The sequence below is a fragment of the Cervus canadensis genome, chromosome 1, assembly GCF_019320065.1.
Source record: "Cervus canadensis isolate Bull #8, Minnesota chromosome 1, ASM1932006v1, whole genome shotgun sequence".
In the NCBI taxonomy this organism is placed as follows: Eukaryota; Metazoa; Chordata; class Mammalia; order Artiodactyla; family Cervidae; genus Cervus; species Cervus canadensis.
In genome coordinates, this window is record NC_057386.1 from 60411965 (window position 1) to 60435301 (window position 23337).

Sequence of the window (23337 nt, forward strand, 5' to 3'; positions counted from 1 at the left end):
AGCTAGTGCTTCTTCCAGCCCAGCGTTTCTCATGATATACTCTGCATAGGAGTTAAATAAGCAGGGTGACAATATACAGCCTTGACATACTCCTTTTCCTATTTGGAACCAGTCTGTTGTTCCATGTCCAGTTCTAACTGTTGCTTCCTGACCTGCAGGTTTTTCAAGAGGCAGGTCAGGTGGCCTGGTATTCCCATCTCTTTCAGAATTTTCCACAGTTTATTGTGATCCACACAGTCAAAGGCTTTGGCATAGTCAATAAAGCAGAAATAGATGTTTTTTCTGGAACTCTCTTGCTTTTTCGATGATCCAGCAGATATTGGCAATGTCTGGTTCCTCTGCCTTTTCTAAAACCAGCTTAAACATTTGGAAGTTCATGGTTCAAATATTGCTGAAGCCTGGCTTGGAGAATTTTGAGCATTACTTTACTAGCGTGTGAGATGAGTGCAATTGTGCGGTAGTTTGAGCATCCTTTGGGATTGCCTTTCTTAGGGATTGGACTGAAAACTGACCTTTTCCAGTCCTGTGGCCACTGCTGAGTTTTCCAAATTTGCTGGTATATTGAGTGCAGCACTTTTACAGCTTATTTGTTAGGCCCTGCCTATTTTCACAGTGGTATCTCTTCTGCTTTCCTTGCAGTGTCCAGCTTTCTAGGCAACCTTGAATGGCTCCTACCTACTCACTTTCTGTAACATTACATGTAGGATTTGTGCCTTCATTCTGCATGTAATATGCAGGAATTAGTTTCCTTCACATCTTTGCCTTTTAAGGCACTTCCAACTAATTCCAACTTAGTTATTCTATGATGCCTTCTTGGACTTCCCATTTAGAAGTGATTACTCCTGCCTCTAAATGTCAGTAGGATTTAGGTTATGCTAATCTTTAGTTTTCAGAGGAGTTGCATTTAGGATTTAATCCAGATCCCAAATGGGCAGGGAAAACTGCTTAGTATCTGCCAGATCACAGGTTTTAACTCAATAAATTTGAGATGATAGAATGAATAAATAGCTGCTGTAAAACAAGCCCTGCAGGAGTATAAAATATTTGGCCAAGAATGCTTCCTTTGGCTGTGTAGAACCCAGTATGGAATTTTCCCAATAGGTTCTGAGCACTGTGACAGAAATAATTAATTCATCAGCTACTGCTGAGCAATTCCTGACCATCTAAGACAGAATAGATGAGGGAGATCTGGGGCAGAGTGAACTAGGAGTAACCAAATGAGTTCCACCTCTCAGAGTGCTTGAGAATTCATTACCTTCCACAGAAGGGAGGCTATCAAAAAAAAAAAAAAATTACTGTCATGAAACCATCCATTCTGGGTTACTGGTTATATTGCATCTGTCCTTTTATCTCTAATTATTAGGAAAGGATCTAAACAGAATTAATTGAAGTAGTGTTGTTACCTGCTGGCATCATTTTCATCAACAATCTACTTAAGGACTTTTATTTCAGATGCTAGTTTGATTAGAGATTTTATGTGATACTTTAATTATAAGTGATCATTTGCCAATCAAATTGACAATCAATAAATTTTATAAAATATAAGAATAAACTAGAGGCAACTGTAGAAGTGTCAGTTTAGTTTTAATTCACTGATCCCTTCTCATAAGGGTATTTATCATAGTTCTCTACCTCCTATTATTAGAATAATAAACCCCAATGGCTATGTCAGTATTTCAAAGTTGCCTTTGTGATCTGTGCATCTTTATTTATTGTTACTTCCATGTCAGAGAGTGTTTTCAGGCTCTTTTGGAGGTTTCTTCAATTTTTATTCAACATCAGTTCCTTTAATAAGTCTTCATTGTCTTTAACTCCTCATACATTCGTGACCCCTTTGTCTTGTACTCTTTATTTGTGGTTGACTTTTTTTTTTCCTTCTTTAGAACTCACTCTTTTTTATAGTCATACTCTTTTTCCTGCATTACAATAAAATCTCTGCACATTTCCTTCCCTAGAGACTCCCTTTCCTAAGCTTAACACTACACACTGTTGCCTCTTTATTTTCTCAAAACTCTGTCTTTCTGGTACGGTTATTATTATTTTTATTATGGTGTTACTATTATTAACGACAAAATTTATGCTGACAACATTCACATTGAAGCTTATCCACCACACAGCTTTATTATCCTTCAGTTTATTTCTGACTCTGTGCTGTTGAAAAGTTTTGTTTCTTTTTCCCAAGAAAACCCTGTTTTTTGGAAAGCAAGACTGATATTTGACAGAAGCCTCAAGGATTTCATGCTTCTGGGAGACAAATAAATAAATAAATAAGCAAGAAACACATACAAACATTTAAAGTTTCTTCTTTTCCTTTAATTACAGCACTCCAAGCTTTCAACGAAAGCTTTATCAGCATATACAACAAAAAGCTGTGGACCTCCTGCTTCTGGGGGTGGCAAGCTTCCTTTTAAGCTCTTCTCTTTAAATTCCCTTTAAGACTTATAATATTCTTCCAATAGCATAATACTCAAGTAAAAATGTGACATATTTTGCTGCTGCTAAGCCACTTTACTCGTGTTCGACTCTCTGTGACCCCATAGATGGCAGCCCACCAGGCTCTCTTGTCCCTGGGATTCTCCAGGCAAGAACACTGGAGAGGGTTGCCGTTTCCTTTTCCAATGGATGTAGGTGAAAAGTGAGAGTGAAGTCGCTCAGTCATGTCCAACTCTTAGCGACCCCATGGACTGCAGCCTACCAGGCTCCTCCGTCCATGGGATTTTCTAGGCAAGAGTACCTGAGTGGGCCACCATTGCCTTCTCCATTTTGTATTTAGACCTATCAGTTTAGAGTTATTGTGAATCAAGTAATGGCTTCAAACATTTATGTAGGAAAAAATGGTGTCTTTTTATCAGGAACATGAAATACTCAGATTCTTCCTGGTCAAAGACCATTTGAAACTGTTCTCTGGTATGGTGAATAAATGAGTAAATGCTAATACACATGGAATAAAGCTGTCAGTGTGTTTCATTCTGATCTTTGGAGTAATTTAGAACCTATTTTTTTCTTTTAAGAAAAACTGTACATCAAATTCAAACAAACAGTGGTCAAAGTTTATAAAAGACCACCAGACATTTATGTGAAACTACAAGACATCTTTTCATTAGCTATCTCAATTTGAGATTTGAATTCAAACTCATCAAAGGAAAAGAATCTATTAACACATTACACATTCTCTAAAGAAAAAAATCAGAATTTTACTTTTCTGATAGTTGAATAAAAGGATTTAGACATATTTCAAATGGTTAATCCTGTTGTGGACCAGGAAGGGAGATACTATACCAGAAAGATTCCATAGATCATCAGAATAGAAACCACAGAGTATGTAGCCTCAGTTCATCAGATCAGAACCTAGTAGCAGCTTGTCTGTTACTTTCCTCTCAGTCTGGATTACTTCTCATAAGTTTTACAGTAACAGGGAGGCTAAACCCATTTCTGAGCAGATGCATTCTTCAGACATGTGCCATTTTATTAGAGAAGACTTAGTCGATATAATATGGAGAGAGTGATGTATTGCTTTAGGCAGATTGAAAAATGGAAAAAGAATAATGAACCTTACATTAGTTAGTTAAACAAAGTGGCAGTAAGCAGATGGGCATGATGCTTACAGAAGAGTCACTTTTTTGTGGGTATGGTGTGCCACATTGCACTTGATGTTTATAATACTAAGCAAATATATGTTTTAATAAATATCCTTTCATGTTCACATGAAATGTAGAAAGCATTCAACTATTTGTTGAATGAAAATAACAATATATCATGTATAAAGAAAACTTCAGTCTAAAACATAAGAAACAGAATTTGTCAACTAGTAGTTTTGACATTTTGGACCCAATGGATCTTATTGTGAAGGGCTGCTTGTGTACTGTAGGGTGTTTAGCAGCATCCTTGGCTTCCAGACCCACTAGATGCCAGCAGCTACTCCTCCTGTTGTGACAAAATATTTCCAGATGTCTCCAAATGTTCCCTAGATGTCCTATCTCTTCTGATTAAGAACCACTGATGGGAAGGGAAGTTACAATTAGCATGATTGATTGAATTTTATTTACATAGCTTTCTATGCTTTCTATTTTCAAGGCTAGTTTATGATTGAGTAGGGAGGATGAGTTCACTTTCCTTTTAACTACTAGTAAATTAATAGTATATATTTGTTTGGTAAAGCTGCTGTAATAGAGTTCTACAAATTGGGTGGATTAAACGGCAGAAATGTACTATCTCAAAATCCTGGAAGCTAGAAGACTGAAATCAGGGTGTTTGCAGAGTTGATTCCTTCTTAGGGAGGACTGTGGGATAACATCTGCTCAAGATATCTTCCCCAGTTTCTGGTGGCCTCAGGCATCCCTTGGCTTGTAGACAGTAATCTCCTGGTGTCTTCAGATGGTCTTCTCTTTGTCCATCTCAGTCAAATCAGTGTGAAAATTTCCCTTTTTATGAAGACACAAGCAATATAGAATTAGGACCCACACTAATGCACTCACTTTAATTTGATTATTCTGTAAAAAACATATCTCCAAATAAGAGAATATTTTGAGATACTGGGGCTTAGAAAGCAAACACATATATGCATGTAATATATATTAAACTTTTAAATTTTGTATTGGGGTATAGCTGATTAACAATGTTGGGATAATTTCCAGTGAAGGGACTAAATATAGCAATGTGTACATGCCCATCCCAAACTCCCTAACTGTTCCTTACCCCATCCTTCCACCTGGTAACCATAAGCTCCTTCTCAAAGTCTATGTCTGTTTCTGTTTTGTAACTAAGTTCATCTGTATGTTCTTTTTAGATTCCACATTCAACGGGTGTCATGATATTTCTCCTGCTTTGTCTGACTTACTTCATTCAGTATGGCACGCCCTAGTTCCATAAATGTTGCTGCAAATGGCATTATTTAATTCCTTTTAGTGACTGTATATATGCATATTCCATTGTATATTTGTGCCACGTCTTCTCTATCCATTCCTCAACCTAAATCCTACAGTTAGGTTGCTTCCATGTCTTGGTCATTATAAACAGTGCTATAATGAATATTAGGATGCATGCATCTTTTCAGACCATATTTTTCTCCAAATATGTGCCCAGAAGTGGGATTACAGAGTCATATGGTAACTCTTGGAGAAGTAAATGACAACCCCTCTAGTATTCATACCTGGAAAATCCCATGTACAATCCCATGGAGGAGACTGGCAGGCTACAAAGCAGATAGCAAAGAGTCAGACATGACTGATTGACTGAGCATGCATGCACATGCATGGTAGCTCTATTTATAGTGTTTTAGGGAGCCTCCATAACGTTCTCCATAGTGGCTGTACCAGTTTACATTCCCATCAATGGTGTAGGCGGGTTCCCTTCTCTCCACAGTCTCTCCAGGATTTACTGTTTGTGGATTTTTTGATGATAGTCATCTGGTGTGAGGCCATTCTGACTGGGGTAAGGTAATATTTCATTGTAGTTTTGACTTGCATTTCTCTAATAATTAGTGATGTTGAACATCTTTTCATGTGCCTATTGGCCATCTGTATGTCTCCTTTGGAGAAATGCCTATTTAGGTCTTCTGCCCACTTTTTGAGAGGGCTGTTTGTTTTGATCTGTTAAGTGTCATGAAAGAAAGTGAAAGTGAAAATCACTCAGTCCTGTCCGACTCTCTGCAACTCCATGGACTATACAGTCCTTGGAATTATCCAGGCCAGAATACTGGAGTGGGTAGCCTTTTTCTCTAGGGGAACTTCCCAACCCAGGGATCAAACCCAGGCCTCCCACATTGCAGACAGATTCTTTATCAGCTGAGCCACAAGGGAAGCCCTAAGTGTCATGAGCTGTTGGTAAATTTTTAGACTACTCTCTTATCGTCACATCATTTGCAAATATTTTCTCCTAATCTTTGGAATTTTTTGTTGGGCTTATTGTTTTCTTTTCTGTGCAAAAGATTTTGAGTTTAAGTAGTTCCCATTTATTTATTTATTTATTTTCATTTATTTTTACTAGTTGGAGGCTAACCACTCTACAACATTGCAGTGGGTTTTGTCATACATTGACATGAATCAACCATGGAGTTACGTGTATTCCCCATCCCGATCCCCTCTCCCACCTCCCTCTCCACCTGATACCTCTGGGTCTTCCCAGTGCACCAGGCCCGAGCACTTGTCTCATGCATCCAACCTGGGCTGGTGATCTGTTTCACTATAGATAATATACATGTTTTGATGCTGTTCTCTCGAAACATCCCACCCTTGCCTTCTCCCACAGAGTCCAAAAGTCTGTTCTGTACATCTGTGTCTCTTTTTCTGTTTTGCATATATTTATTTTTGTTTATATTTCCACTGTATTCTGGGAGATGGATTGAAAAAGATATTGCTGTGATTTATGTCAGAGAATGTTCTGCCTATGTTTTCCTCTAAGGTTTTTAAGTGTCTATTCTCACTTTCAGGTCTTTAACCCGTTTGGAGCTTAGTTTTTTGTGTGGAGATAAATAAGGATCTAGTTTCATTTTTTTAACATGTAGCTGGACAGTTTTCCCAGCACCATTTGTTGAGGAGATGGTCTTTCTAACATTGTGTAGACTTGACTCCTTTGTCATAGATTAACTCTCATACACTTATTACATTTCATTGATCTATATTTCTATTTTTTTTTTTTTGCCAATACCATACTGTTTTTGAGGAAGCCTTATTCCTCCAGCCTGGCTTTTTTTTTTTTTTTCAAGGTTGCTTTGGCTATACAGGGTCTTTTGTGTCTCCATATACATTTTGAGATTTTTTTGTTCTAGTTCCTTGAAAAATGCCATTGGTGATTTGATAGGGATTGTATTGAACCTGTAGATTGCTTTGGGTAATGTAATCATTTTAACGATATTGATTCTTCCAATCTACTAACATAGTATATCTTTCCATCAGTTTATGTGTTGTTTGATGCAGTTCTTCAGGATTTTATAGTTTTTGGAGTATAGGTCTTTCATCTCCATAATTATGTTTATTTCTTGGTATTTTATTCTTTTTGATGCAATGATAATGGAATTCTTTCTTGGATTTTTCTTTTTGATCTTTTTTTTTTTTAAGTGTGTAGATATGCAACAAATTTCTGTGTATTAATTCTGTAACCTGCAACTTTACCAAATTCATTGATGAAGTTCAGTATTTTTCTGGTAGCATCTTTAGGATCTTCTATGTATAGTATCATGCCATTTGGAAACAGTGGCAGCTTTAACTTTTTCTTTTCTAATTTGGATTCCTTTTACTTCTTTCTCTTCTCTAATTGCTGTAGCTAAGACTTCCAAAACTATGTTGAATAAAAGTGGTGACAGTGGACATCCTAGTCTTGTTCTTGAGTTTATTGTGTTACTGTAAACTTCTCCTTTTATGAGTGTTAGTATGAGGTACTCTTATGTTGAATGGATATATATTTATAATTGCTGTATCTTCTTGGATTGAACCCTAGATCATATAATGTTCTTATTTGTAGGGACAAAACAATCTTATTAACAAACTTTATTTTTAAAATCTATTTTGTATGATATAAATATTGCTCCTCCAGTTTTGTTTTGATTTCCATTTGTGTGAAATACTTCTCCAATCCCCTTACTTTCAGTCTGTAAGTGTTCCTAGGCCTGGGGTGGGTCTCTTATAGACTGCATATATACCAGTCTTGTTTTTGTATTCACCCAGCCCGTCTATGTCTTTTGGTTGGTGCATTTAACCCATTTACCTTTAAGGTAATTATTGATATATATACTCCTACTACCATTTTCCTAATTGTTCGGGGTGTATTTTTTGTGTGTCTCTTCCAAGAGAAGTTCCTTTAGCACTTGTAAAGCCAGTTTGGTGGTGCTGAATTCTCTTATCTTATGCTTATCTGGAAAACTTTTGATTTCCTTGTCAAATCTGAATGTCTTGCTGGGTAGGGTATTTTTGGTTGCAAGTTCTTCCATCTAATCACTTTGAATATATCTTGCTATTCTTTTCTGGCTTGTAGAGTTTATGTTGAGAAATCAGCTGATAACCTTATGGGAGTGCCCCCTGTACATTGTTTGTCATTTTTCCTTTGCTGCTTTTAATATTTTATCTTTATCTTTAATTTTTGTCAGTTTGATTAGTTTGTGTCTTGGGGTGTTCCTCCTTGGGTTTATCCTGCTTGGTGCTCTGAGTTCCTGGACTGCATTGACTATTTCCTTCTCCATGTTAGACACATTTTCAGCTATTATCTCTTCAAATATTTTCTTGCATCTTTTCTCTCTTCTCCTCCTGGGACTCCTAAAATGAGAATGTTGGTACATTTAATGTTGTCCCAGAAGTCTCTTATGCTGTCTTCCTTTCTTTTCATTCTTTTTTCTATATTCTGCTTTGCAGCAGTTATTTCCACCGTTCTGTACTCCAAGTCACTTATCCATTTCTTTGCCTCAGTTACTCTGCTCTTGATTCCCTCTAGTGTGTTGTTCATGTCTGTTCATTTGTTCTTTAGTTCTTCTAGGTCTTTGGTAAACGTTTCTCACCTCTTCTCCATTCTTATTCCAAGATCCTGGATCATCTCCATTTTCATTATTCTGGATTCTTCTTCTGAAATGTTGCCTATCTTGACTTCATTTAGTTATTTTTCTGGGGATTTATCTTGTTCCTTCATCTGGGCCATAATTCTATGCCTTTTCATTTTGATTAGCTTTCTGTGACTGTGGTTTTCATTCTGGAGACTGCAGGATTGCATCCCTTCTTGCTTTTATGTCTACCATCTAGTAGATGAGATTAAAAGGCTTGTGAAGACTTCCCGATAGGAGGGGCTGGCAGCAGGGAAAACTGTGTCTCCCTCTGGTGGGCAGGACCAGTGCTCGGTAAAGCTTTACTCCAATTATTCTTCTGATGGGTGGGGCTAGGTTCCCTCCCTGTTAGTTGCTTGACCTGAGGCAAACCAACCCGGGAATCTACAGCCTATATGGTGGAGCTTATAGCAATCTCCAAGAAGGCTTACACCAAAGTGCCCCTCTAAGGATTGCTGCTGCCAGCACCTCTATTCCCATGATAAGCCATGGGCAGAGAAGACCCCCTCCCCCCACAACACTTGCAGGTAGGTCTGGCTCAGTCACCTGTGGGGTTACTGCTCCTTTCCCCTAGGTCCTGGTGCACAAAAGATTTTGTCTGTGACCTCCAATAGTGGAGTCTTTGTGTCCTCCAGTCCTATGGAAGTCCTGTGATCCAATCCCACTAGCCTTAAATGTCAGATTCCCTGGGGATTCCTAATCATTTTGCTGGACCTCCAGACTGGGAAGCTTGATGTGGGACTCAGGACCTTCCAACAGTGTGAGAATTTCTTTGGTATTATTTGTCTCCAGTTTGTGGATATGTGATTTGATTTTATCATGACTATTGTTCTTCCTTGGTAGCTCAGATGGTGAAGCATCTGCCTGCAATGTGGAAGACCCAGGTTTGATCCCTGGGTCAGGAAAATTCATAAGTTAGGAAGATCCTCTGGAGAAGGAACTGGCAACTCATTCCAATATTCTTGCCTAGAAAATCCCATGGACAGTGCAGCCTGATGGGCTACATTCAATGGGGTTGCAAAGAGATGGACACAACTGAATGACCAACACTTTATGCCCTATCATTTCATTGCAGCTCCTCCTTTATTGTTGGATGTGGGTATCATTTTTTGGTGGGTTTCAGCATCCTACTATCAATGGTTATTCAACAGCTAGTAGCAATTTAGATGCTTTTGCAGGAGAAGATGACTACACATCCTTCTACTTCACCATCTTGAAACAATCTTCTGCAATATATATTTTTTGACAAGGGGAATTCTAAGACACCCCTTCCTCTGCTAAAAAGGTGTAAAACATTTCTTTTTTATTTTAAATTAATTAATTTATCTGAATTGGAGGATAATTATTTTACAATATTGTGGTGGTTTTTGCCATACATCAACATGAATCAGCCAGGTGCACATGTGTCCCCCCATCCTGAACACCTCTTCCACCACCCTACCCTATCTCTCTAGGTTGTCCCAGAACACTGGCTTTGAGTTCCCTGCTTCATGCATTGAACTTGCACTGGTCATCTATTTTAATACAGTAATATACATGTTTCAATGCTATTCTTTCATATTGTCTCACCCTCATCTTCTCCCAGATAGCCCAAACGTCTGTTCTTTGGCTCTGTGTCTCTTTTGCTGCCTTGCATATAGGATCGTCATTACCGTCTTTCTAAATTCCTTATATATGCATTAATATACTGTATTGGGGTTTCTCTTTCTGGCTTACTTCACTCTATAATAGGCTCCAGTTTCATCCACCTCATTAGAACTGACTCAAATGCTATACTTTTTATAGCTGAGTAATATTCCATTCCTTATCCATTGTCTGCTGATGGACATCTGGGTTGTTTCCATGTTCTAGCTATTGTAAACAGTGCTGCAATGAACATTGGGGTACGTGTGTCTCTTTCAGTTCTGGGTTCCTTGGTGTGTATGCCCTGCAGTGGGATTGCTGGGTCATATGGCAGTTCTATTTCCAGTTTTTTAAGGAATATCCACATTGTTCTCCATAGCGGCTATACCAGTTTGCATTCCCACCAACAGTGTAAGAGGGTTCTCTTTTCTCCACACCTTCTCCAGCATATATTGTCTGTAGATGTTTTGATGGCAACTGTTCTGACTGGTGTGAGATGATATCACATTGTGGTTTTTGATTTGCATTTCTTTGATAATGAGTGATGTTAAGCATTTTTTTCATGTGTTTATGAGCCACCTGTATGTCTTCTTTGGAGAAATGTCTGTTTAGTTCTTTGGTCCACTTTTGATTGTGTTGCTTGTTTTTCTGGTATTGAGCTGCTTGAGCTGCTTGTATATTCTGGAGATTAACTCTTTGGCAGTTGTTTTGTTTGCTAATGTTTTCTCCCTTCTGAAGGCTGCCTTTTAACCTTGCTTATAGTTTCCTTCATTGTGCAAAAGCTTTTAATTTAATTAGGTACCATTTGCTTATTCTGCCCCCCCCCCTTACTCTGGGAGATGGATCATAGAGGATCTTGCTGTGATTTATATCATAGAGTGTTCTGCCTATGTTTTTCTCTAAGAGTTTTTATAGTTTCTGGTCTTACATTTAGATATTTAATCAATTTTGAGTTTATTTTTGTGTATGGTGTTAGAAAGTGTTCTAGTTTCACTCTTTTACATGTGTTGACCAGTTTCCCCAGTACCACTTGTAAAAGAGATTGTCTTTTCTCCATTTTATATTTTTTCCCCTTTGCCAAAGATAAGGTGTCCACAGGTGCGTGGGTCTATCTCTGGGCTTTCTATTTTGTTTCATTGATCTATATTTCTGTCTTTGTGCCAGTACCATACTGTCTTGATTACTGCAGTTTTGTAGTATAGTCTGAAGTCAGGAGGTTGATTTCTCAGTTCCGTTCTTCTTTTTCAAGACTGCTTTGTCTACTTGAGGTTTTTTGTGTTTCCATACAAATTGTGAAATACCTTATTCTAGTTCTGTGAAAAATACCATTGGTAGTTTGACAGGGATTGTACTGAATTTATTGATTGATTTGTGTAGTATACTCATTTTCACTGTATTTATTCTTCCAATCCATGGGCATGGTATATTTCTACATTTATGTGTGTCATCTTTGATTTCTTTCATCAGTCTCTTACAGTTTTCTGTATATAGGTCTTTTGTTTCTTTAGGTAAATTTATTCCTAAATAATTTATTATTTTCATTACAATAGTGAATGACATTGCTTTCTTAATTAATTTTTCTTTTTTTCATTGTTCTTGTATAGGAATGCAAGGGATATCTGTGTATTAATTTTACATCATGCAAATTTACTATATTCATTGATTAGTTCTGGTAATTTTCTTGTGGTATCTTTAGGGTTTTCTACATAAAGGATCATGTCATCTGCAAACACTGATGTTTATTTCTTCTTTTCCAATTTGGATTTCTTTTATTTGTTTTCCTGTTCTGATTGCTGTGGATAGGACTTTCAACACTATGTTTAGTAGTAGTAAGAATGGGTACCCTTGTCTTGCTCCTGATTTTAGAGGAAAGGCTTTCAATTTTTCAACATTGAGGATAATGTTTGATGTGGTTTTGTCATATACAGCTCTTATTAAGTTGAGGTGTGTTGCTTCTATGCTTGCTTTCTGAAGAGTTTATATCATAAATGGATATTGGATTTTGTCAAAGGCTTTCTCTGCAAATATTGAGATAATCATGTGGTTTATCTTTCAATTTGTTAATATGGTCTATCACACTGAATGATCTGTGGATATTGAAGAATCCTGGCACCTCTGAAATAAAGTCCACTTGGTCATGATGTGTGATCTATTTACTATGTTGTTGGATTTTGTTTGGTAGGATTTTGTTGAGTATTTTTGCATCTATCTTCATCAGTGATATTGGCCTGTAGTTTTCTTTTTGTGTGGCATCTTTGTCTGGTTTTGGTATCAGGGTGATAGTGGCCTCATAGAATGAGTTTAGGGGTTGATCTTTCTCTGCAATTTTCTGGAAGAGTTTGAGTAGGATAGGTGCTAGCTCTTCTCTAAATTTTTGGTAGAATTCCCCTGTGATGCCATCTAGTCCTGGGCTTTTGTTTGTTGAAAGATTTTTTATTACAGTTTAGATTTCCATACTTGTGATGTGTCTGTTCAGATTTTCTATTTCTTCCTGGTTCAGCTTTCGAGGGTTATACTTTTTAAAGAGTTTGTCCATTTCTTCCAAGTTGTTAATTTTATTGGCATAGAGTTGCTTCTCTGCAGTCTCTTATGATCTTTTGCATTTCTGTGTTGTGTTGTGGTTTCTCCATTTTCTTTTCTAATTTTATTGATTTGATTCTTCTCCCTTTTTTTCTTGATGAGTCCGAGTCTGGCTAACGGTTTGTCTATTTTGTTTATCTTCTCAAAGAACCAGCTTTTAGCTTGGATGATCTTTGCTATAGTCTGTTTCATTTCTTTTTCAATTATTTCTGTTCTGGTTTTTATTATTTTTTTCCTTCTACTTACTTTGGGGTTTTTCTGTTCTTCTTTTTTGTGTTGCTTTAGGTGTAAACTTAGGTTGTTTATTTGATGTTTCTCTTGTTTCTTGAGGTAGGCTTGTATTGCTGTGAACCTCCCTCTAAGCACTGCTTTTACTGAATCCCATAGGTTTGGGGTTGTTGTGCTTTTATTTTCATTTTTTTCTATGCATATTTTGATTTTATTATTTCTTCCATGATCCACTGTTTATTCACAAGTTTGTTGTTTAAACTCCATAGGTTTGTGTTTTTTAATAGTTTTTTTTCCCCTGTAGTTGATATTCAGTGTTACCTTATTGTGATCAGAAAAGATGTTTGAAATGATTTCAAATTTTAAAAATTTACCAAGGTTAGATTTGTGGTCCAGGAGGTGACCTACCCTGGAGAATGTTCCGTGTGCACTTAAGAAAATGATGAAATCTGTTGTTTTTGGATGAAATGCCCTGAAGATATCAATTCCATTATATCATTTAAAGCTTTTGTTTCCTTGCTAATTTTGTGTTTCATTGGTCTGTCCATAGCTGTGAGTTGGGTATTAAAGGCCTCCACTATTACTGTATTACTGTTAATTTCCCCTTTCATACTTGTTAGCATTTGCCTTGTGTATTGAGGTGCTCCTATGTTGGGTGCATATATATTTATACCTGTTATGTCTTATTCTTGGACTGATCCCTTGAGCATTATGTAGTGTCCTTCTTTGTCTCTTGTCATGGTCTTTATTTCAATGTCTATTTATCTCATATGAATATCACTACTCTTGATTTCTTTAGGTCTTTTGCATAAAATATTTTTTTCAGCCCCTCACTTTCAGTCTGTATGTGTCTCTAGGTTTGAGGTGGGTCTCTTGTAGACAGCATATTTTGTTTGTTTGTTTGTTTTTGTTTTTGTATCCATTCAGCCAGTCATTGTCTTTTGGTCAGAATATTTAACCCATTTACATTTAAGGTAAGTATTGATAAGTATGATCTCATTACTATTTACTTTGTTGTTTGGGGTTCCTTTTTATAAACCTTTTCTGTGTTTCCTGTCTAGAGAAGATCCTTTAGCATTTGTTGAGGATCTGGTTTGGTTGTGCTGAATTCTCTCAACTTTTGCTTCTCTGTAAAGCTTTTGATTTCTCCTTCATATCTGAATGAGATCCTTACTGGATAGAGTAATCTTTGTTGTAGATTTTTCATTCCCTTCTGAACCTGAAGAGTTCCTATTGAAAGATCAGCTGCTGTCTTTATGGGGACCTCTTTGTGTGTTATTTGTTGCTTTTCCCTTGTTGCTTTTTACTATTTGCTCTTTGTGTTTAATTTTTGTTAGTTTGATTATTATGTGTCTTGGGGTGTTTTGCCTTGGGGTGATCCTGTTTGGAGCTCTCTGGGTTTCTTGACGTGGGTGGCTATTATCTTCCTCATTTAGGGAAGTTTTCGACTATTACCTCCTCAAGTACTTTCACTTGCCTTCTTTTAGTCTTCTGGAACACATATGGTTTTAATGTTGGGGCATTTAACATTACCCCAGAGCTATCTGAGTTTGCCCTCATTTCTTTTAATTCTTTTTTCTTTTTTCCTCTCTGCTTCATTTCTTTACACCATTATATCTTCCACCTCACTTATCCTCTCTTCTGCCTCCATCATTCTACTGTTGATTCCCTCCAGAGTGTTTTTGATATGAGTTATTGCATGGTTCATTATAGATTGAATATTCTTTATTTCTTCTAGGTCCTTGTTAAACATATCTTGCATCGTCTCAATCCTTGTCTTTAGTCTATCTGTAATTCCGTTTTGTTTTCAAGATTTTGAATCATTTTCACTATCATTATTTTGAATTATTTTTCAAGTAAACTACCTATCTCCTCCTCTTGTTGGTTGGTTGGTTGGTTTTGGTTTGGTGGGTTTTTATCTTTATCATGTCCCTTCACCTGCTGAATATTTCACTGCCTTTTGTTAAGATTGCTGTGTTTGCATGCCCTTTCTGCAGGCTGGAATGTCATGGTTCCTCTTAATTGTGGAGTCTTCCCCCTGTGGGTGGGGTTAGACCAGTGGCTTGTCAATGTTTCCTGGATGTGGGAACTTGTGTCTGTGCTCTGTTGGGTGGAACTGAATCTCTTTTCTCTGGAGTGCCATGAAATTTCCAGTAGTGAGTTTTGGGGTGTCTATGGATTTGATATGGCTTTGGGCAGCCTTTCTTTTTATGTTCAGGATTTCATTTTTGTTTTGCCAGTGAATTAGTGTTGTTTATCTTGCACTGGAACTTGTTGGCTCTTGGGTGGAGCTTCATTTCAGTGTAGGTATGGAGACTTTTGGGTGGGCTCTTGTCTGTTAATGTTCCCTGGAGTCATGAGCTCTCTGGTGTTCTAAACTTCTGGAGATGAGCCTCCCACCTCTGGGTTTCAGTCCTCTTACAGTAGCCTCAAGATATCTCCATCCATACAGCACAGACGATAAAACCCCTAGGTTAAAGGTGAAACAACTCTTCACAGCCAAGGGCACCCAGAGAGATTCACAGAGTTATATAGAAAAGAGGGAGGAGGGGGATAGAGGTGACCAGGAGGAGAAAAGTGAAAGTGAAAAGGCAAGACAGCTATCAAGCCAGTAATCAAATCCCTAAATGAAAATGGATATGAAGATTAGATTCTTAAAGGTACAAAATTGATAACAAATATCAAAAAGCAAAGACTAAAAACCTAGAATAGAGGTTAGAGTCTCAAAAACACAATATGAAAGCACAAAACAAAATCAATCTCAATAGTTGAAGAAATACATATGGAATTTGTTTTTGAAAAATAGGCTTTTTAAACAAAGGTATTTCTTTTTAAAATATGTAATAGTAGGCTATAAAGCTGAAAGAGTAATATAGAATTAAAATTTTTTTAAAAATTGAAAGTTATAATAGTAAAAAGATACCTAGAAATTTTTCTTCAGCTGTTGTGGGTCGTGTGGGGTTAGCTTATTGTCAGAAACTCCTTGTTCCTGCTTGCACTTTTTTTCAAGGTGTATAGTTACCCGTCAAATGCACAGTCTCAGCATTAGCTTCAGGGTTTTAAGCTGTTGCTCCTGTCACTTCCAGGGTGGTTCCCTTTCTGTGTTTATTTTGGCTTCCTCTGTTTGCAAGTCTCTTCAGTGTCTAACTTCCACCCTGACATGGTGGTGCCAGAGTGGCCACTAATTTAGGCTCACGTGTTCAGCTGTGCTGTGGGGAGGGAGGGACACTGAAAACAAATCTGCTGGCATGTGTGGGGAGTGCTCACAGTGGATGGTCCACACTGGGTTTCCCACAGCCCAAGGTGGTGTGTACTTCCTGGGTCCACACTGCTCAGGCTCCAGGCTGCTCTGCAAGGGCACTGTCCCAAGTAGACCCTGTGTTGCATGGACTTCCCAGGTCTAAGCCATTCAGGTTCTTAGGTGCTCTGCGAGGGCACAGATCTAGATAGACTGTGGGTTTTTTGCCCTTCCCAGGCCCATGCCACTCAAGCGACTGGGTGCTTGGTGGGTGAAAGGTCCTATGTAGTCTGTGCATCTTATGCACCTCCCTGGTCCCTGCCACTTGATTTCCCGTGTGTGCTGTGAGGGCATAGTCCCAGGTGTTCCATTTGTCTCCTCTGGAGAGCTGATCTTAGGCTGTGACCCTCCTGGTGTATTCAAACTATCCAGGATCCCAGGAAGATATGGTTAGCAACCGGCAGCCTGCTCACAGTTTGGTGGAAGATGCAGTCTCTGAGGCTGAAATTTGGTAACCCCTTGTCTTCTGAGTCTGGTTGTTGAACACCTGCCTCTCTGCCTCTGGGGAAGGAGGGTCCTAAATGGCAGCCAACTTGTTCTCCTTTGGTTCAGTAGGGCACAATCCTTTCTTCTGTGAGGACACCAGGGGTCACTGTGCAGTGTTAGAGCCTTTTGTGGGAAATGTTCTTTTTGTCTCTATGGTAATCCTAAGGTTTGGGTTGCTGTGTCACATTAGCCCCCTCAGATTGCTTTCAGGGCATTCAAGCCAGTCCTTACCCTAAAGAACAATGATGCAGCGCACACCTCCCTGCCCAGTCCCCAAGTCATTGCTGATAGATGGGAGTGTCTGAGCAGCTTTTCCACTGGTAGTTGTGGTTAGGCATGTATTCCGTGTGTGTGTGTGTGTGTGTGTGTGTGTGTGTGTGTGTGTGTGTTTTCTGTTCTGTTGCCCTCTGAGATTCCAAAGCTCCCCAGCATCACACCTGTAAGAGGGCTTCCTATGGTGTGGAAACTTCTCCTCCTTCATGACTCCCTCCCCAGGATGGCCCTCTGTTCCTAAATCCCTTGTCTCTGTTTTCATCTTTTTAATTTTGTTCTACCTCCATTCAAAGAGATTGGGTTGCCTTTCTGGGTGCCTGGTGTCCTCTGTCAGCATTCAGAAGTTGTTTTGTGGATGTTGTGCAACATTCAAATGATCTTTTGTTGAATTTGGTCTCAAAAGAGAAAGTGGTCTCCCCATCCTCTTCCTCCACCATCTTGGGACCACCAGTAATAAATTTTTAGAAATTTAAAAATTCCAATTAAAAACAAAGAAGAAAAAGGAAAACCCTCAAAACTACAAAAGGCCAACTAGAGTCAAAAGTATATAACAGAAATAAAAAGTGTGATTTAAGAAAAAATTCCAAAAGTTTAAAGAGATTTAATAGTACTGATAAAATCAACAACTACAATAACAGAGGAAAAGTAGGAAAAGAAAAGTGATAAATATTCAGAATCAACTACAGAACAAGTCTAAATATAAGAATAATAAGCGTTTTTCAGGAGTCTCTATGTCAGTGTCCTTTCCCTCTCTGGGAGTCACAGTCCACCTTACTTCCCTAGGATGCCCTCCAGCAATGGACTGGTCTCTGGACCTGCTGAGAGGGCAGCTGAGACTCTAACCTGGTTGTACTCCTGTGTGTTCTTGTCTCCAATGTCCACATCTGTCAGAACTAGTGCATTTTCTTCTGTGAGAACTCTTATTGTCCTTTTACATATTCCATAGAGACAAAGCCTGCCTAGTTAATTGTGTGGATTTAATCTGCAGCTTATACAGCTGGTGGGAAAATTTTGGGTTCTCTTCCTTAGCCAATTGCCCCTTGGTTTCAATTGTGGTTTTATCCCCACCTCTGCATGTGGGTTGTCCACAGGGGTTTGCTCTTAGGCTGCCCTGGAGGACTTGGATCTGCAACAGTGAGGGCCAGGTGTGGAGGTGGCACAGTTACTTAGGTCACAGGGGCCCTGGCAGCACTAGGTACTCAGGGGGGTTGGCGTCTAATGCAGAAGGAAATAAATGGCAACCCACTCCAGTATTCTTGCCTGGAGAATCCCATGGACAAAGGAGCCTGGCAGGCCATGGTCTATGGGGTCACAGAGAGTTGGACATGACTGAAGTGACTGAGCATGCACACAGAAGGAAATATGGTACTCTAGAAGGGTATGGGTCCACTCCAATATTCTCGCCTGGAGAATCCCCTGGACAGAGAAGCCTGGCAGCCAGCAGCCCACAGCCCACAGGGTTGCAAAGAGTCAGACACAACAAAAGTGACCCTGCATGCTCAGACCCAAGACTTTTTCTAGCCTCTGGCAGCTCTGTCCCAGTGGGGATCATGTATGGATGTTGGGTCATTGCTTGGATCATGGGGGCCCTGGCAATGCTGGCTATGCTGGAGCACCAGTGGCTATTGTCACAGGAGATATGGTGCTGTTGGGGTTTTTCCTAGCCTGTGGTGGCTCTGCCCCAGTAAGGATTGCGCATGAAGCTGCTTGTGTCATGGGGACCCTGGTGGCACCAAGTGTGCAGGGACATGGACTGCCTCAGTCACCGGAGCTATGGCCCTATCGGCCTTTTCTAGCCTCTGGCAGCTGGCACTCAGAATGGCTCTTTGGCTAGTTAGTCCTTCTCCATTATGTTCCTTCTCAGCGTGTTCAGGCACTTAGAGGGCTCCACTAACTGGGGTCCTTCTCTGTCATCTGGCATGTCAGGCTTTTAGAGGGCTCCCCTGGCAGGGGTCCTACTCCGTTTGGCATGTCAGGCACTTGAAGGGCCAGCCTCTCTCTTGTTCAGCTGCTGGTGTGGGAATGGGGGAGAGGCAGGCCGCGGTGATGGCACCATCCTTGACACATGCCTCGGCAGTACTGTCTAGACTCCATGGCTGCCTGCTCTTTTCCTCCACAGGCAGTTCCCACCACAGTTTCCGCCCTCACATCCCCTCCGGCCAGCTCCCTCCAATCAACAGCAGACCTCACCCTGGGATTGCTCCAGGACACAGCTCCCAGCTCCCAGATGCTGTCCCTCCCCCCCCCCCCCCCCCCCCCCAGGGGACTTAGGTATGGCTACGGCAAGGATTGTCTGTGTGATTTTTATTCCATTCGGACTGTCACAGATCAGCTGCTTCATTATCAGCCTCAAATGTTTCTCCTACTCAAATTGCCCTGATGTGGGGCGCAGGGATTGCCCTGCTTCAGAGGGCAGCTCCAGTCCCACTAACTCTCCTCTTCCCCCCCTACTTCCTTCATCCTACTGAATTTTGCATGCTTCTATGTACTCTTTTCAGGTGGTCAGGTTCTCCTGCCTGCTCTCAGCTGCAAGCTCTGCTCTGTCTGGAGGTATAGTCCTGAGGTATCCATGGAGAGAGATGCACTCCACATCCACCTACTCGTCCGCCATCTTGTTCTCATCATAGAATATTGAGCATAGTTCCCTGTACAATACAGTAGGACCTCATTGTCTATTCATCCTGTATATACTAATTTGCATCTGTTAATCTCAAACTCTCAATCGTTCCCTCTCCAAGTCTCCCTCACTTTTGGCAACCACAAGTCTATTCTCTTTGGTTATGAGTCCATTTTTGTTTCATAGATATGTTCATTTGTGTCATATTTTATATTTCATATATAAGTGACACAACGGAATATTACTCAGCCATAAAAGGAATGAAATAATGCCATTTGCAGCAACATGGGTGGATCTAGAAATTATCATACTAAGTGAATAAGTTAGAAAGAGAAAGGCAAATACCATATGATATAAATTATATGTGAAATCTAAAATACACATTTCTTTATTTCTGGATTGGCCTTTTATATTTTCCACTCTTCTGGTGCTCCTTACATGGAGTGTGCGTGGCATCACACATCTTATTGACTAAATCAAATGAAGTCCCTCTCAGGCACCTACTTCCCTGACTTAGTGGGAAATGTCTCAAAATTCCCTTCCTCTTTCCAACCACTAAGCTAGATAGGTATAAGAGTTAGTTATAAAATAAATTTGTTGATTGTTTAGTTCAGTCGCTCAGTTGACTGAATTTGTTGATTGTAGAAACCAAAAAATTAATTTTTAATGTTTAGGTATATATCTTTCTAGACTAAATGGATGTATTTATAGAAATAAATATAAACATAGAAACTAGACTAAGACTAGGCTAAGTAATATATACTTATTGTTGTTGTTTAGTCACTAAAGTGAGAGTTGCTCAGTCATGTCTGACTCTTGGCAACCCCATGGACTGTAGCCAGCCAGGCTCCTCTGTCCATGGAATTCTCCAGGCCAGAACACTGGACTGGGTATCCATTCCCTTCTCCAGAGGATCACAAGTTGTGTCCAACTCAACTCTTTTGTGACCCCATAGACTGCAGACTGTCAGGCTCCTCTGTCCATGTGATTTCCCAGGCAAGAATACTGGAGTGAGTTGCCATTTCCTTCCCCAGGGGATCTTCTCAACCCAAGAATCAAATCCATGTCCCCTGTATCACAGGTGGATTCTTTACCACAGAGCCACCAGGGAAGTCCAATATCTATTTATGTATATAATTAGCATCATGCTATATTAAGAATTGTATGCTCATTGTAATTAAATTTCTGTGAGAAGGTATTTTCTGTCAATAAACATTCTTTAGAAATGATTTTAATGTTTATTCCTAATTTAAGTTTTTTCTTATACTGTTAACCATTTTGGTTATTTGATTATACTTTGAAAATTGTAGATCAAGTATGTAAATAACAATTATCCTGATTACACTGTAACAGCCCCAGGAAGATTATAATGAAACTTGAGTATTGTCCTTTGTTGTGAAAAGATGGCCACAGTTTACATTAATATATGAGTAAATTAACTAAGCAGAAAGAATAATTTATTTGAAAATAAATGCTTTGACACCTAAACAAGCCAGTTAACTTTTCTTAAAAGCCTGTTACAGGACAACTATAGAATAACTACCCACTTTTTTCTAATGAATTTTTCTAAATGATTTGTCCTGTCTAACTTTATCAGTCTAATAAGAATCTATGCTTCAACTTCCTCACTTCTTTAGGCAGAAGTTCCTCTGAGCATGTCAAATGCATGAGTGAATGGACAAATTGGCATGGTGGGAAAGCACACACACACAAAAGTGAGATGATGGCTGACTGATTTCCCTGATTACTGAAGTTTTAATGAAGTGATAAAGCCCTTACTAAGGATTTTCTAAGTTTTATTAGAAGTCAATATTCTCTTTCTATTCGCAAAATAAGGGCAGCCCAAACTGATTCATAAAAGGGCAGTGTCATACTCAGTTTACAGTTGATGGTCGCTGTTAGTGCCAAATGAAGCAATAATGCACAGCACTGCTGAACATGCAAACAAAGCAAAGCAAAGCAAAACCAAACCAAACAAAACATTTTTAAAAGGGGAAGTGATCTCACACGGTAAGCATGACAAAACAGTGAGACTGAAGCCAAAATAACTGAATCTCGTTAATTCTTTAAAATTGTAGCCCTGAGTCTTCACTCATCTGGACAGCTAACCTATAAAAAACAACTGAATCATGTTAATTCTCTTCTAATTTATGCCACAGTCTATCTTTCCAACCAGCATAGATCTGAAGAATAGGCTCTTTTCTTACTAAAGTACTTGTGTTTCACTTAAATTAATCCAGTTGACATCTTTTGTTCATTATGCCCACCTGTTACTATAATGTTACTTAATATTTACATATTAATAATAAATATATGCACATTATCTCTAAACCTTAATTCCTATGATTTCCTCTTGCAGGATGCTCTTACATAGCTATACAACTGTGAATAGTTTTCAGCTGTTTCTGAAATCCTTTTCTTTTCACCCCAAATCAATGAAATAAGAACAAAGAGGAAAATCAGGAAGAAAGTGACATGAGTCCTTTATTTCACATGTTTCAGAATAACTCTTTCTTTGGTGACATAGGGTACTTAATGGTTCCTACTCTAGGTACAGCAGAGTATTGCAGTTTACTTCTCTGCCCTGTAGAAAAAATGTAGACAATTATAAATGCACAAGAAAATTGCATAGTCTCTACTCTGCTACTAGTCCCAGAGTTTCTACTCTGCTCAAGAAAATTGCATAGTCTGCTACTCTTACTACATTTGATAACTAGACTGTAAATAGCAGAGTCATTTGACGTGAAGGTATATTAATTGATTTTGCATAGTCATTATCCCCAAGGAGGAAATTTCTATCTTAATCAACACAAAGTGGATTGCTGTTTTATCAACTGCATAAATGATTTTCAATCTTTTAAAAGAACTTGGGGGAAAAAGGCCTTCATTATATTTTGTAAAGGATTTATTTCAAAATTTACCAACAATATGGTATTTAGTGAATGTCATTTTTAATAATCATGAAATGCATATATGATTTATTATAACTAATTAAAATATGTTTGACATTTTGGAAATGCTGACTTTTGCAGAGGTTCATTCAGTGAGTGTTCCTCCTCTCAGAAACACACTTTGGGAGTGGCCTTGGTGATCATGCTTGTGCAGGCAACATTAATGTTATTGTCCCCAGGCCAATTAATGTTGCCTGAACAAGCATGATCATCAGGAAGATTTAATCAGGGATAGGCACATGACTTAGATCCTCTTCCACAAGAATTAGTAATGGTGATGAAAAGAAAATAGTTCCCTTAGTTTGCAGGCAGAACTAATATTTACACTTAGGAGGTATGGGGTAGTCATGTTTGCATGGAAAATTATGGCACACAGAGCTTTGAAGACATACAGAAGGCAACTGAGACACAAGGCCATTTGGTCACAGAGAGGCTGAGACAACAGCTGCCTTAGTTTCTGACAACTTTTCAGTTTTTACTGAAACTCCTTCATGGTATGGTTAACTCCTGGATCCTTATATATCCTTTTCATTTTTATATTCACTTAGAAGAGATTGTGTGGTTTATTTAGAACCTGAAGGACACTGAATTTTACAGCTGTAGAAGTGATGGTATTTTTCATATTATATATTTTTTTCAGTTCAAAATTTTCCACTTGGTTCTTTTGTTTTGGCTATTCTTGTGCAACTTAGATTTAATGAACTCTTCTTTGCAGTTTCTCCTCCAGGGTAACTTTTCCAGACAATCCAGCTCCTTC